This window comes from Vombatus ursinus, unplaced genomic scaffold (assembly GCF_900497805.2).
Source record: "Vombatus ursinus unplaced genomic scaffold, bare-nosed wombat genome assembly UNPS02014773.1, whole genome shotgun sequence".
In the NCBI taxonomy this organism is placed as follows: Eukaryota; Metazoa; Chordata; class Mammalia; order Diprotodontia; family Vombatidae; genus Vombatus; species Vombatus ursinus.
In genome coordinates, this window is record NW_020954551.1 from 31,247,835 (window position 1) to 31,261,370 (window position 13,536).

The 13,536-nt window shown below is 37.3% G+C and overlaps 1 protein-coding gene across 1 annotated transcript in view; it reads left to right on the top strand.

The window, feature by feature from the left end:
* Positions 1–13,536, top strand: part of GRM7 (glutamate metabotropic receptor 7) — a 989,789-nt gene that overhangs the window by 667,865 nt on the left and 308,388 nt on the right. The window lies entirely within an intron of this gene.

Genomic DNA, 13,536 nt, shown 5'->3' on the forward strand with positions numbered 1-13,536 from the left:
AGGAAAGGTCCAGGGGTCATTCACCCTGTCAAAACCAGACCTATGATATATACACACATACATATATACACACATATGTATATATATATCTATATATATATATAGATATATGTGTGTGTGTGTGTGTGTGTGTGTGTGTGTGTGTGTGTATTGTAGAATTGTAGAAGAGGTCTTCAAGACCTCTTCTACAATTAGGTCTCTAAGAATCATAACCATTTCATTAGGATTCATTGGCACTGTTTTGGAAGCAAATGTAGTTAAAGAGAAACCATAGTTTGATACAGTAAAAAGAACCCTGGCTGAGGTGCCATTGGACTTGAATGTTACTCCTGGTTCTGTTACTCACTAGTTGTGTAATCTTTGGTAAATCACTTTACCCATCTGGGCAACTAGTTTCTTTATCTGTAAAATGAGAGAGTTCAATTAGATGGTCTCTAAAGTCCAGAAACAACAGCATCATCATTGTGGCCAAAAGTGTTGCTCTCATCTGGAAGGAGATACTTCCCCCTCTCTCCAGTCTTGACACTTTAGTTAACCAGTTCAACTTTACACTGTCCTCTACCCTCTAATAATGTTTTGTCCATCTAGGTGGCACAATGGATAGTGTGCTAGGCCTAGAGTCAGGAAGACTCATCTTCCTGAATTCAAAACCTGCCTCAAACACTTATTAGTTGTATGAAGCTGGGCAAGTCAGTTAACCCTGTTTGCCTCAGTTTCCTCATCTGCAAAATGAACTGGAGAAGGAAATGACAAACCACTCCGGTATCTTTGCCAAGAAAACCCCAAATGGGGTCTCAGAGAGTTGAACACAACTGAACAACAACAATGCTTTGTCTATTTTTCTATTGTCCCTTACCCCTGACTCAGCCTCAGTAGTGGATGAGTCCTGTCATCTGCCTCCTTGTTCTTGCTAATGATGCTTTACAGAGCTGGATGAAGTTACAACTCTGATGACTGGGTACATTATAAAATCATGTTTTCCAACTACAAATAGGCCCTCTCCACAGCAAGGAAATGCTTTAATTTCTCCCTAATTGACTCCTCATCTCATTCCCCACCAAAGCTTTTTAAGTCATCTCTCTTAATCCTACTCACTACCTAACCAACCCCACCCCCTCTATGATTGTGCCTTTTAATTTACTGAGAAAATTGAAGCCAGTTGTGGTGAGCTCCCTTTTCCCCCATTTTCTTAATCTCAAAACCCCTTTGAAATCAACCCCTAATCTCTCTTCTTTTCCTCCAGCCTCTGACAGTGAAACAGCTTTTCTCCTTGCCAAGGCCAACCTATATACAAGTACACTTGATACTATCCCCTCCTATCTTCTCCAACCTATTGCAAACTCAACAATTCTTCTCCTCTATTAATTTACCATCTGTCCCTATCTACTGGTTCCTGAGCTATTGCCTTTAAGCATGCTCAACTCAAGTCTTCCCAGTCCTTTAAAGAAAAAAGAAAATCATTTTACCTTACCATCCCCTCAGGTTATCTTTCTTTTATCTCTCACAGCCAAAGGTGGGGATGGAAAAAGTAAGAAGGAAGCTTTCTATACTCAGTAACTTTACTGCCTCTCTTCTCACTCACTTATCATCCTTTGACTTTTGACTCTGACTTTTGACCTCATAACTTAAAAAAAAATTAATGATTTAAGGGGAAAGCAATAAATGTTGGAGGGGATGTGGAAAAGTTGGGACCTAATTCACTGCTATTGGAACTGTGAACTGATCCAACCATTCTGGATAGCAATCTGGAATTATGGCCAAAAAGTTATTAAATTGACCATACCCTTTGACCCAACAATATCACTACTAGGTCTATTTCCAAAGATGCTTAGGGTAAAGGAAACTAGCCTATGTGTTTCTGGTGGCAAAGAACTGGAAATTGTGAGACCCCTGTCTATTGGGGAATGACTGAACAAGCTGTGTTATATGATTATGATAGAATACTACTGATAAGCTCATTGATTTTAGAAAAAAAAAACATGGGTAAACTTGCATGAAATAATGAAGAACAAAGCAGAACCAAGAGAACATTATATATGGTAACAGCAATATTGTTTTAAGAATAACTTTGAAGGACTATTATACTCAAATTAACTACAAAGACATATGAAGGAAGACACTTTCTGTATCCAGAGAAAGAACTGATAAATAGAAGTATGTAAGTATATATGTATATGTATATATATGTATACACACACATATTTGTTTCTAATGGTAGCCATTTCTAGGACAAGGGGGTGGGAAGGTAAGAAAAGAAATGGAGAAAAAAGTAAGTTACAAGATAACTTTATTATGTATTTAAAAGGAATAGGAAGTTGTATAAAATAGATTTGCAGTTTTATGTACAATCATCTTTTTTTGTTATTCTGACATCATAACTTGAATAAAACTGTTCTATCCAAAGTTACCAATGATTTCTTAACTGCCAGAGTCATTGTTTTTTTTTTTTCCTAAATCAGTCCCTATCCTTCCCAACTTCTATGCTCTATTTAACACTGTTGACCACCTGTTACTCTTGGATACTGTCTCTTTTCTGGGCTTTTATGAACTATCTCCTGGTTCTCCCCTTTCTTGTCTAACCACTCCTCAGTCCACTTTGTTGTTCATCATCCATATCACACTTCCTACCTTTGGGTGTTTCCTTAGGCTCTGTCCTAGACCTCCTGCTCTTTTCTAGACTATCTGTCTTGTTGACTTCATCCGTTTCTGTGGGTTTAATTATTATCTTTCTCCTGATGACCCACAGATGTACATCTAACTTCAGTCTGCCCTGAGCTTCAATCCTATGCAACCAAATCTCAAACGCATCATGTCCAGAACACAAGTAGTTATCTTTTCCTCCAAACCGAAGCCTCATTCAACCTTCCCTTTTTCTGTCAATAAACAACAGCAACATTCTTCCAGTCTCTCAAACTAGCAACCTCAACATTCCTCCCTATCTCTCACCACCCATCTACCATCAGATACTAAACCCTGCTATTTCTACCTCTGTGACATTTTGCCAGTCCAATCCCTTTTCTCCAATAATACGGCTACCACTTGTGTTCAGTCCCTCATCACCTCTCACTTAGATTATTGCAATGGCCTTCTAATTGGACTCCCTGTCTCAAGTCGCTCTCCACATTAGTTCATTCTCCACAGTGCTGCCAAAGTGGTTTTCCGTAAGTATACTTCTGTCCATTTCATCTTCTATTCAATAAACTCTAGTGGCTCCCTATAGCCTTCAAGATCAAATCTGAACTCTGCTGGTGAGCTTTTCAAGCCCTTTATAGCCGTGGCCCAACCTATCATTTGAGCCGTTGAATTGTTCTGTCCTCCTCTCACACAACACTCTATCCTTCATCTTCACGCCTTGGCACTGACTGTCCTCCATGCCAAGAATGTCCTCTTACCTCATCATATCTGTGCTCTAGAATCCATCTCTGTTTTAATGACCCAGCTCAAGCACCACCTTCCAAGTGAAGCTTTTCCTGATGCCCCTGTTTGCTAATGTCTTCCCTCTCAAACTACCTTGTAGTTAGCCTCTACTTTTATTTTTATTTATTCTCTTGTTATTCTACATGTCCTTATATATGTATTTGTCTCCCTCAGTAGAATGTAAGCTTTTTACTGGTAGAAATTGCTTCCTTCTTAGCACCCAGCACAGTGCCTGGCACAGGGTAAGCATTTAACAAATAGTACTTGCTTAGTCACTTGAGTGTTTTAAACTCTATTATCTATGATCCTATGACTAAATGACATTCAAGGCCCCTTCTATCTTGAACATCCTACAATTGCATGATAGCCCTCAACAGAAATATGTACAGGCTTTAAAAATAATCCATCATTTATTAAAGCTCCCTTATACACATGAAACTGGCTAAGCATGGGGGACGAAAAGTCCAAAATAAAATTTTTACGAAGTATAAACATCTGGCATTGAAAATAAAGTCAAGTGGGCATTTTCCAAGATGCATTTATAGTTAGGGATTGTCACTAAAATATGGACAATCACACGTATGAACCCAGGCAGTAAAAATTCCAAATCAGAAGAAATATAAAAAAGAGAAGTTTATAGCAATTACAGATTTTTTTTATGCAAAGGAGGACTATAATTAACTGCATAAATCAGATGTAAGTCAAGCTAAAAAACAAACAAAACAATGCTGCCACATGGTATTCAGATACATTAGCCTCAAATTAAAATCCACCCTGAGAGAACCCCAACCTGTCTTCTCCGCGCAGTATAGCAAATGGAACTCTTGGTTTAGAGTTAAGGCACTCAACTTTCAATCCAGTCTCAGACACATAGCGGCTTTGTTCTCATGAGTCATAGAGGTGGATCTGGAAGTCAAATGTCATCCAGTCATTCTAATAATTCCCACCTCCTCATTATATAGATGAGACAACTGAGGTCCATGGAAGTTCAATGACTTATCTAGTTACCTTCTTGGAGACTCAATTTCTTTGTCTGTAAAATAAGGATAATAATGCATGCAATAACTACCATAGCTTTGCTATGAGAAAAGCACTATACTAATGTGTATTATTTTTATAATTATAATTATTTCTGCATGCCAGAATACAACCTTATTCCACAGACTTTGATCAAGTGTTTGTTCTAGATAGAACATTGTGCTTGATACTGGGGTATTCTGGAATACTGAAGCGTACAGAATCAGAGTTTAGAGAAAAAATTGTAGCTACTCTCATGGAGTTTACAATCTGCGAATGGATAAGGAATGTATACGTATCTTTATTATGCAGTATTTCCCTAAAGTAGTATTGTGTCTACATCTGTGTCTCTAAATACCTATTTTCATTGCATGACAATGCAATGAGCCTCACCCCCCACCTTGAAAATGGGAGGAGGGGACATTCAATAGAAGAATAGGCTGCATTGGATGAGTCTATTCTGTAATGCATGTTATTTATTTATTAAAAAGAGCTGGCTTTGTGAGCATATAGATTTTTCCACTAGCATCACTTAACTAATAAGGAAAAAAAAAAGTGGTTGGGATACTTTCTGAGGACCCAACAGAAACCTCCCAGCTCAGCCTTAATGTTCACTGTGTTATTTAGAAAATGAAATTAAATTGTTCTTGTTATAGTGACTCATTCTATTTTTAAAAATCCAAATTGCAGGATTGGGGGAGGAATGTCAGAGACAGAGAGTAAGAGCTAAGCTGACAAAATGTGGAAAAGGAGACTTTTTTGTAATATCTCAATCTCTTAAAATCTCAAAAAGTATGTCCCATTTGGACAGCAATTGTAAATTTGTCGTTATCAAATATGCGTTTTCAGATTTTGCTAAAATGAAAGCAGAATGCTGAAATCTGAGAAACTAACAGTGATGTCATCAAAAATAGTTCTACAGATTTCTCAAAACAATTTGTTTGTTTTATTATATTCATCTGCATTATACAGACTTAGGAGACAGTAAGTTAATTGCCAGAATCATGTGAATTATCAAGGTACATTTTTCAATCTTATTACTTACTCATAGCTATCTATTCAACTACTAATCACTTGATTATGTTTCACAATTGGAAGATAAAAATAGGTCTTAATCTAAGAGCACTCATACTTTATACTATATAATGTCTATCTTGTAGTTATAGTTAATCATGAAGAACTAGCTAAAAAGGAAAAACAATGTTTTCAAAAGACAGTACTTCTGTAAGCAAAGCAAATAGAGAGGCTATTAGCATATGTTTTCTTTAATTTAATTATTTTACAATCTAACATTTTTCACTCCTAACTGAACCAATGTCTTGTGCTTTAATAATTCAGTGCTATTGAGCCTCCAGTGTTCAGATTAGTCTGATAATTTGAAATTCTTTTGGAGGAAATTCTAGACTACCTAGGGAAGATGTGCTCAAAGGTTGTTTTGTTTGGTTGTTTGTTTGTTTTCCTGCTTTGGACTGATTCAGCACATGAAGTCATGACTACTCTTGTCTGGATCAGGTTTTCATACTTCCTATGGTGCCATGGAAAGAAAGGAGTGTTCTCATGCTGTCGGACATTTTAGGGCAACCAAAATAGAGAAGCATGTTGTTGGCTTCTCCAAATTCTGGGGAAATAGAGTAGACTAAGCCAAGGAAAATAGACTGATCAACTATCTGGCTTAGCAAAAAAATATGATTATGAATATCATTCAGTGCCAATTCATTAAACCTATTTGAGATGATGATACCTGAAGGAGGCAAACCAAGTCACCTTGGCTGGGCTGGGAGGTTCAGGGTTGACCTGGGGTCACATGGGTCTGGTTTTCAGTAGGGAGGCCTGTGGTATTTGGCATTTCAGAGTCCTATTAGCGTGAGTTCTCTAATAGTTCTGAATGCTAGACACTGGGGCTAGGCTTTTTTGGTCTAGGTCCTGACTTCACATATTCTAGGTCCTAGATGTATAGAGCCTTTTGTGGTTTTGATTCTTAGCAGTACCAGTACCTCCTGGTTGGAGGACTCTATCGTTCTATGAAATTTAGTAGGGGTTTAATAGGAATAAATGAAAAAAAAGTTATTAGATATAGAATGGAGTGAACAGAACCAGGAGAAAGAATAATGTATATAATAACAACAATATTTTAGACGAACAACTTTGAAAGACTTAAAAAGTATAATCACCACAATGACCAACCATGCTTCCAGAGGACCCATGATGAAACATTCTACTCATTGTCAGAGAGTCGATGGACTCAAGATACAGAATGAGACATATATTCTTGAATGTGACCAATGTGGCAATTTGTTTTGCTTAATTTATTTTTTTTCCTGTGGGGACGGAAAGGTAGGAGAAAGAGAAAATAGATGATCATTAGAAAAAAAAATTAAAAAGTGAAAGTTATTAGATTATGGGATCACAAAACCAAAAGTGGAAGGAAATACAGAGGCTATATGTATATAAGTGTACCTTTATTTTATTTTATTTTTAAAATTTTATTTAATTTATTATGAACTTTAGAAATAAAAGAAACATTTCCATAACATAGTAGAATAGGAAAAAAAGATGATTACACACAAAACTAAAAATCTGTTATTTACAACTTGCTATTTCTTTGAAATATATAATAAAGTTATCACGTAATTTCTTTTCCTTTTTTTCTTTTCTCCCGCACCCTAGAAATGACTACCATTAGACACAAATATGTTTGCATGTGTAAAATCATTCAATACATACTTCTATTTATCAGTTCTTTCTCTGGATGTAGATAGCATCTTCCTTCATAGTCCTTTGTAGCTAATTTGGGTATTTATAATAGTCAAAATGATTTAGTCACTCAAAATTGTCCTTAAAACAATATTACTGTTACTATATACAACATTCTCTTAATTTCGTTCATTTCCTTCTTTATTATATAATGTAAGTCTATCCATGTTTTTCTAAGATCATTGAGCTCATCATTTCTTATAGCACATTAGTATGCCGTCACAATTGTATACTACAATGTGTTGAGGCATTCCCCAATAAATGAGCATCCCTGAAATTTCCAGGGGAATAAAGCCACTTGTCTCAGGTCACACAACTAATCAGTATCAGAAATAGAATTTGAACCCAGGTTCTTTAACTCCAAAGCCAGAGATCGTTCAACTGTACAATGATGCCTCCATAAGCGTGATAAGACAGACATTGCCAGGAAGCATTCCTTTTGAAAAGGGCGTGGAAACAAAGATAACCTAAAGTGAGAAGTCAGTTTGGGGAAAGCCAGAAGAAGACAGGATCACTGCTGTACTTATTGACTGAGCAGTGAATTATTCCAAAACTAACCAATATATCAGCCAAATCTAACGTTATATACAATGTTCTATACCCATAGTCCCTTCCTCTTTAAAGAAAGGCTCCTTTGAGACCAAGTGTGATAATTACAATTTTATAGCATTCCATTTCAATTTTTCCTGCTGATGTTATTCTCAGTTGGGTGGCTGGTGAAATCCCTTGAACTTCAAAACCAGTGATGTTGAGAAGCTATGACAATTTTGGAAGGCAATATGGAATTATACTAAGAAAGTGACTTAAATTGTCCTTGCCCTCTGAATCCGACATCCATGTGCTACGCATATAGGCCAAGAAGGTCAAAGATAGAAATAAAGATACTATATATACCAAAAGGTTTATAGCAATTTTTTATGTCTTAGCAAAGAATTGGAAACAGATTAGATGAACGCTGATTGGAGACGGTTCATGAATATAGTGAAAAATTAAGGTACTGCAAGAAATGATGAATATAAAGAATGCAGAGGGCCTTGGGGATATGTATATGAATTGATACACGATAAAGTAAGGAGAACCATAAAATATAACACATAATGACTTCAAGAATATATACAGAAATAGCAACAACAACAACACCAAAAATGAGAAGAGAATGTTATGAAATTCTAATGAACAGGCTTGGCCCCCAAAGGAGCTTTCCTTCTCAGAGGCAAGTTAATAGGGATATGGAACACTGCATAAGATGTTGGATTTAGTTTATATGTTGGTTAGTTTTGCCTAACTTTTCCTCTTCCACCCCATTTCCTGTATGCTTTTTCTTTGTTATAGGGGTTAGCTAGTGGGGTAGGAGAGGATTTCAAGATGACAGAAAAATAAGAGATGCCTTTTTTTTTTTTTAAAGAATAGACAGGTTTTAGTGAACCATAATAGCAATGTGAATCAACAATGTAATATAGTGGGCACACATGCTAACACTATCTTAAGCAGCTTTAGGAAGGGGATAGTGCACAGGATAAGGGAGGGGATAGTCTTTGTACTCTATTCTGGTTAGACCACACATGCACTATTGGGTTCAGTTTGCAGTTATCACATTATAGGAAGGACATTGATAACCTGTGGCGTATCTATGGACAACCTCCAGATCATGCTATAACAGAATCAGTTGAAGGAATTACTGATGTTTAGTCTGGAGAAGAGCAGACACTATTGAGACATGAAAGCTGTCTTCAAGTCATAGGTAAAGGGCTGTTTTCTGGAATAGAAATTAAATCTAGAAGACAAAACTAGGAGGAAAGAGTGGAAACTGCAAAGAGGCAAACTTAGGATTGGTAACAAGAAAGGTTTCTTGGTAATTAGAGCTTTATCAAAAGTGGAATCAACTGTGTTGGGAGGTAATAGGTTCTTTCTCAGTGGTTGGATGGCCACGTGGCAAGCATATTTGTGCAAGAGATTCTTTTTTGTGTGCAGGTTCTCTGGGAGTAGCCTCTGAAATCCTTGGAATTAAGAAGTATGGTATGATTGTGAGATGCTCCAAAAAGATAACATTAAAAGAACTATATTTGCCTTTTCCCCTACTGATTCATAGACATATATCTAACAAGTCTCACTGCTTTGCTTTTAAAAAGCTTTTATGACCAAATCTTTGACTTTGAGTACCTAGTTGAAACAACAGTTGGAAATGTTTTCCACTGTATCAAAGGCAATTTTTAAAGTTGATTTGTTTTTGTTTGGTGGTATCTCCATACTAAGGGGAAACATGCCCAAAGTGTATGATGACAGAAATGTAAATAAACCCAGCCTTCTGCCCAATGATATCTTATAAAAGCAACATTTCCATTTTAGATACATTGAATTTTATATGTCCTGAATCATATTGGTCATAAAGGGGGATGGAGAGATTCAAGCCCTCATCTGGATGCTTAGTTTTCCTTTATTTTTATTTTTTTCTTTCAAAACATCTTCCAGTAATCAATGATATATTACTGCAGTCTTCCTACAGGAATGTCTGGATGATTAATAGTATTTATAATTATCAATGAGGTTCAACAAACACGTACATTAGATAGGCCCAGTTTCCCATAAATTCTAGTTTGCAATACAGACAATCAAGCATATCACTTCATGTTTTTTAATATGTTCTGCATTCTTCAGGGAAATGGCTGAATTACATTACTGTCTTTACTTCAGGCTTAGACAGATTTTTAAGGAAAAAAACAATGAGAATAAGGAAGACTAGGGAACTCTACTATTGGACTAAAGAATTTCACATCCCCTTCACCCCCACACACAGAGCTAGAAGTACACTATGTTCCTGCTCTAAGTGAATGGTATGATTCTAGAATTTAGAGCTGAAGAGCAACCAGGAACACAATTGTATATAAAATTGTGGATTTTGAGTAAAAAAAATCTACTATTCCAATCCTGGACTTGAAGTCAGAGGGACCTGGGTTCAAATTCTGATTCAAATACATATGAACTATATGACCCTGGGCAATGCATTTACCTACTTTGTACCTTGGTTTCCTTATCTATAGAATGCTGGAGGGTGCAGTGGAGTGGGGGGAGGGGAGAGGGAGTTGGCAATCTAAAAGGCTCTTTCCAGTCCTGAATAAAAAAAAAAAAAACAATGTGTGAGGAACAATATCAAAATGTAATTAAAAGATGTTTAACAAAATAAATATAACACAGGAGAGAGAATGGTAACTAGCGGTTTTCTAAGCTAACATGTAGGCACAAAGATCCATTTCTATTTCAGTTTGATACACTGTATTGGAGTACTGTTCTTGTTCAGATCCAAAATGAGAATTTGACCATACAACTATGACATATGTAACTTCTAGAGCTATTCACATGGTGCCCACTTACACTGCCAGGCTGGGGCCCCAGCTGCTACATCTTCTCCCATGGTTCTGTGAGTAGTCCTGAGTTGTCCTTCAAATGCTATAGTTCATAAGAGTTGACTGGTGTACATACCCCATGATTATCAATTTGGTATCCATCAGTCATACTTGATTTGTTTTTAGAAAGGGGTATTTATGATGGTTGTAAATTCAGAATAGCTGGCATAAAACATTACGCCAAAAATCTATGACATCCTTACCCAGAAAACATACTGAGTCCTGGGGAAAGTGTATTCAAGCTTAGAAAGCATAGGCTGCAGAGAGGAAACTCATAAATCCTGGGAGTCCCCTGACCTGAAATCCCCAAGAGGTTAGCCTTAGGTATGGTGTTTTTGGTTTGGGGTTTTTTGTTTGTTTGTTTTTCTGCGGGGATTCTTCTAGAGTCTTAAATCTACCTTTCCTTACTCCATCTAATCTGTCCTCAGCTGCCAAATCTAAGCACTGTTGCCAGCCACTGCTTTCCTGGTAAGCTGAGAAAAGGGCAAATCCATTTATCTTCCTAAGTTCACACAGTCCTCCTCTAGTTGGGGGATCGGGAAAAGCAGGGAGAAAATGGAGGTCCAGTATGAGTTGCTCTTCCCTCTTCCCTCTTCCCTACCCAAGCAAGCTATTCCTTTTCCGTCGGAGTTTTGTTCCTCCACAACTTGAATCTCTTGTTTTCTAAAGCGGTATGTTGGATGTGGCAAGGTCCTTTAGCCAGTCCAAACAGAAGTCGTGTCATGTATAATTGCTGTGCGTGTTCATTGATTTACTGATATCTAAGCCTTGTCCACATGTAGCTCATAATCTACTTGATTGATTCAGCTGAGGTGTGTTCTCCCCTTCAAAGAATGTTGATTCCAGTCAGTTACTTTCACAGGAGTATCTGGACTAATCACCACCCTTGCAAAATCATAGATTTGGAGCTGGAAGGCATTGTCGAGGCCATCGTGTCCAACTCCATCATTTTACTGATGGGGAAAGTGAGGCCCGGAGTGTTCAAGTGATTTGCCAGCATTGCTCTACTAGTAAGTACCTCCTAAGACAGGATTTGGACTCAGTTCTTCCAGACTCCCGGTACGTTTAAGTCCAATGTCATAATAGAATCTTTTGCTACAAAATACTACCCCTCCTTCCCAAGCCACTTCAAAAATTTCCTACGTAGGAACTTTGGAGTAAGCTCATTGAACCATAATTTCCAGATCGTATTTCAATTTTATCCTGAAGGTTAAGTAATACAGATGGGATGATTAGTTGGGAGCATGACTAATTAAAATCCGTAGTGTTATTTGTATTTCCTTTCAATAACTGATGCTGGAGTATATATAACTTAATTTCCATTATTCTTATGCCCCTAGAGAAACATTTAATATGATTTTGTAATCAGCTCTGCAACTTAAGCAAGTCTTGTGTACTTTTATATCTATTGATGCTTGAACTAATCCATCTGTTTGAAAAATACTATGTATATACCCTGTGAAAGAATCTACAGAGAGCATTGAACGGCATGAAAACCAGATATAACCTCCTAAGACAAGCCCTACTCTCAAAGAACTTATATCCTATTGAAGTAGACAAACATGCGTGCACACTCAGAAAAACATACATGTGGAAAGTAAGCACAAAGTAATTTCAAGAGGCCATGGTGCAACAACTGTGGTGATTAGGAAAATAGCTTCCTGTAAAGGGTGAGCTGAGCTTTGAAAAAAAAAACCCTGGGAATTCTAAGAGTTAGGACTTTAGAAAAGCTTTGAGTGAGCATTTGAGGCTCTTCTGTTGACTAGTTGTGTGGCTTTGGGCAAATCACTTCCTGTCTCCTGGCTTCAGTGAGTGTGTGTGTGTGTGTGTGTGTGTGTGTGTGATAATCTTTAAAATGTAAAGATTGTACTAGATGATTCATCAGTCCTTTCTTATCACAAAATAACACATGGGACCTTCTAGAGCTTGACGGAACCTTCTAGGCCACATATTACAACCTCTTCATTTTATAAATGAATAAACTGAGGCAGAGAGAGGCAGGGCTCAAGGTTACTCTAGTAGTTGACCTTGGAGGTGTGATTTGAACCCACGCCCTCTGACTCCAGAAACAGTTCTTGTTCTACTATTCAGTGGTGTTTCTGTATGACTACATGAGATTGTCTACGCTGACTAAAGTTGTCAATTACCCATTTGGGGCCTATAAGGATTTACAATGAGCACCCTACTTAATGTAGGGGATTGGCCTTAATGCTCTGGGCCTATAATGTACTGTGTGCTTGCCACATTCGTGTATGGATTATATCTATCTACCTCTGGGATTATATAGCAACAGCCCATAATGGTGAGTTTAAGGTACCCTTACTCCTTCTGCTATTTCAGGACCGAATTACATCCCTCCTCTCATGTAGCTAGCTGTGTGACAGCCCGGCATTCCCAGAGCTTAAGTAAGTCTGACATATCTGGTAGTTTCATTATTTTAGGCCCCTGGGATGCCAATTAGATGTCTAAGATATAGTGTCAATTCAACAAATATTTATCAATAGCCTAATATAAAAAAGGTCATTATGTAATGAAGGTATAGAGTTTAGAATGAGATATGACCCTTGTTCTCATGGAACGTACAGTCTCCTAGGGAGATGAGACATGAATATGAACATAAAAATCTATAATGCAAGGTATGATAACTGAATACAGAGAGCCACAAAGTGCTCTGGGGTTTCAAGCTGTCAGAAGACCTGGCCACCCCTCAATGAATAGAGTTTATGTACTGCGAAGGTTGGGCATGTGCTTGCTTTATTTTTTAGATTTATTTGGTAGCTTTCTTACAAACAGCTCTTGAAAAGCCTCAGTCCTGGGAGAAAAAAGCAACAGTTACACATATTTATAAATGTGGTCTGTATCCTTTGAAGTAGGCTCTGGCTGATCTTATCACAATTGAACAGCTAATTTCCCCATTGTTAAAAATAAAAATGGCTCATATTAGTTT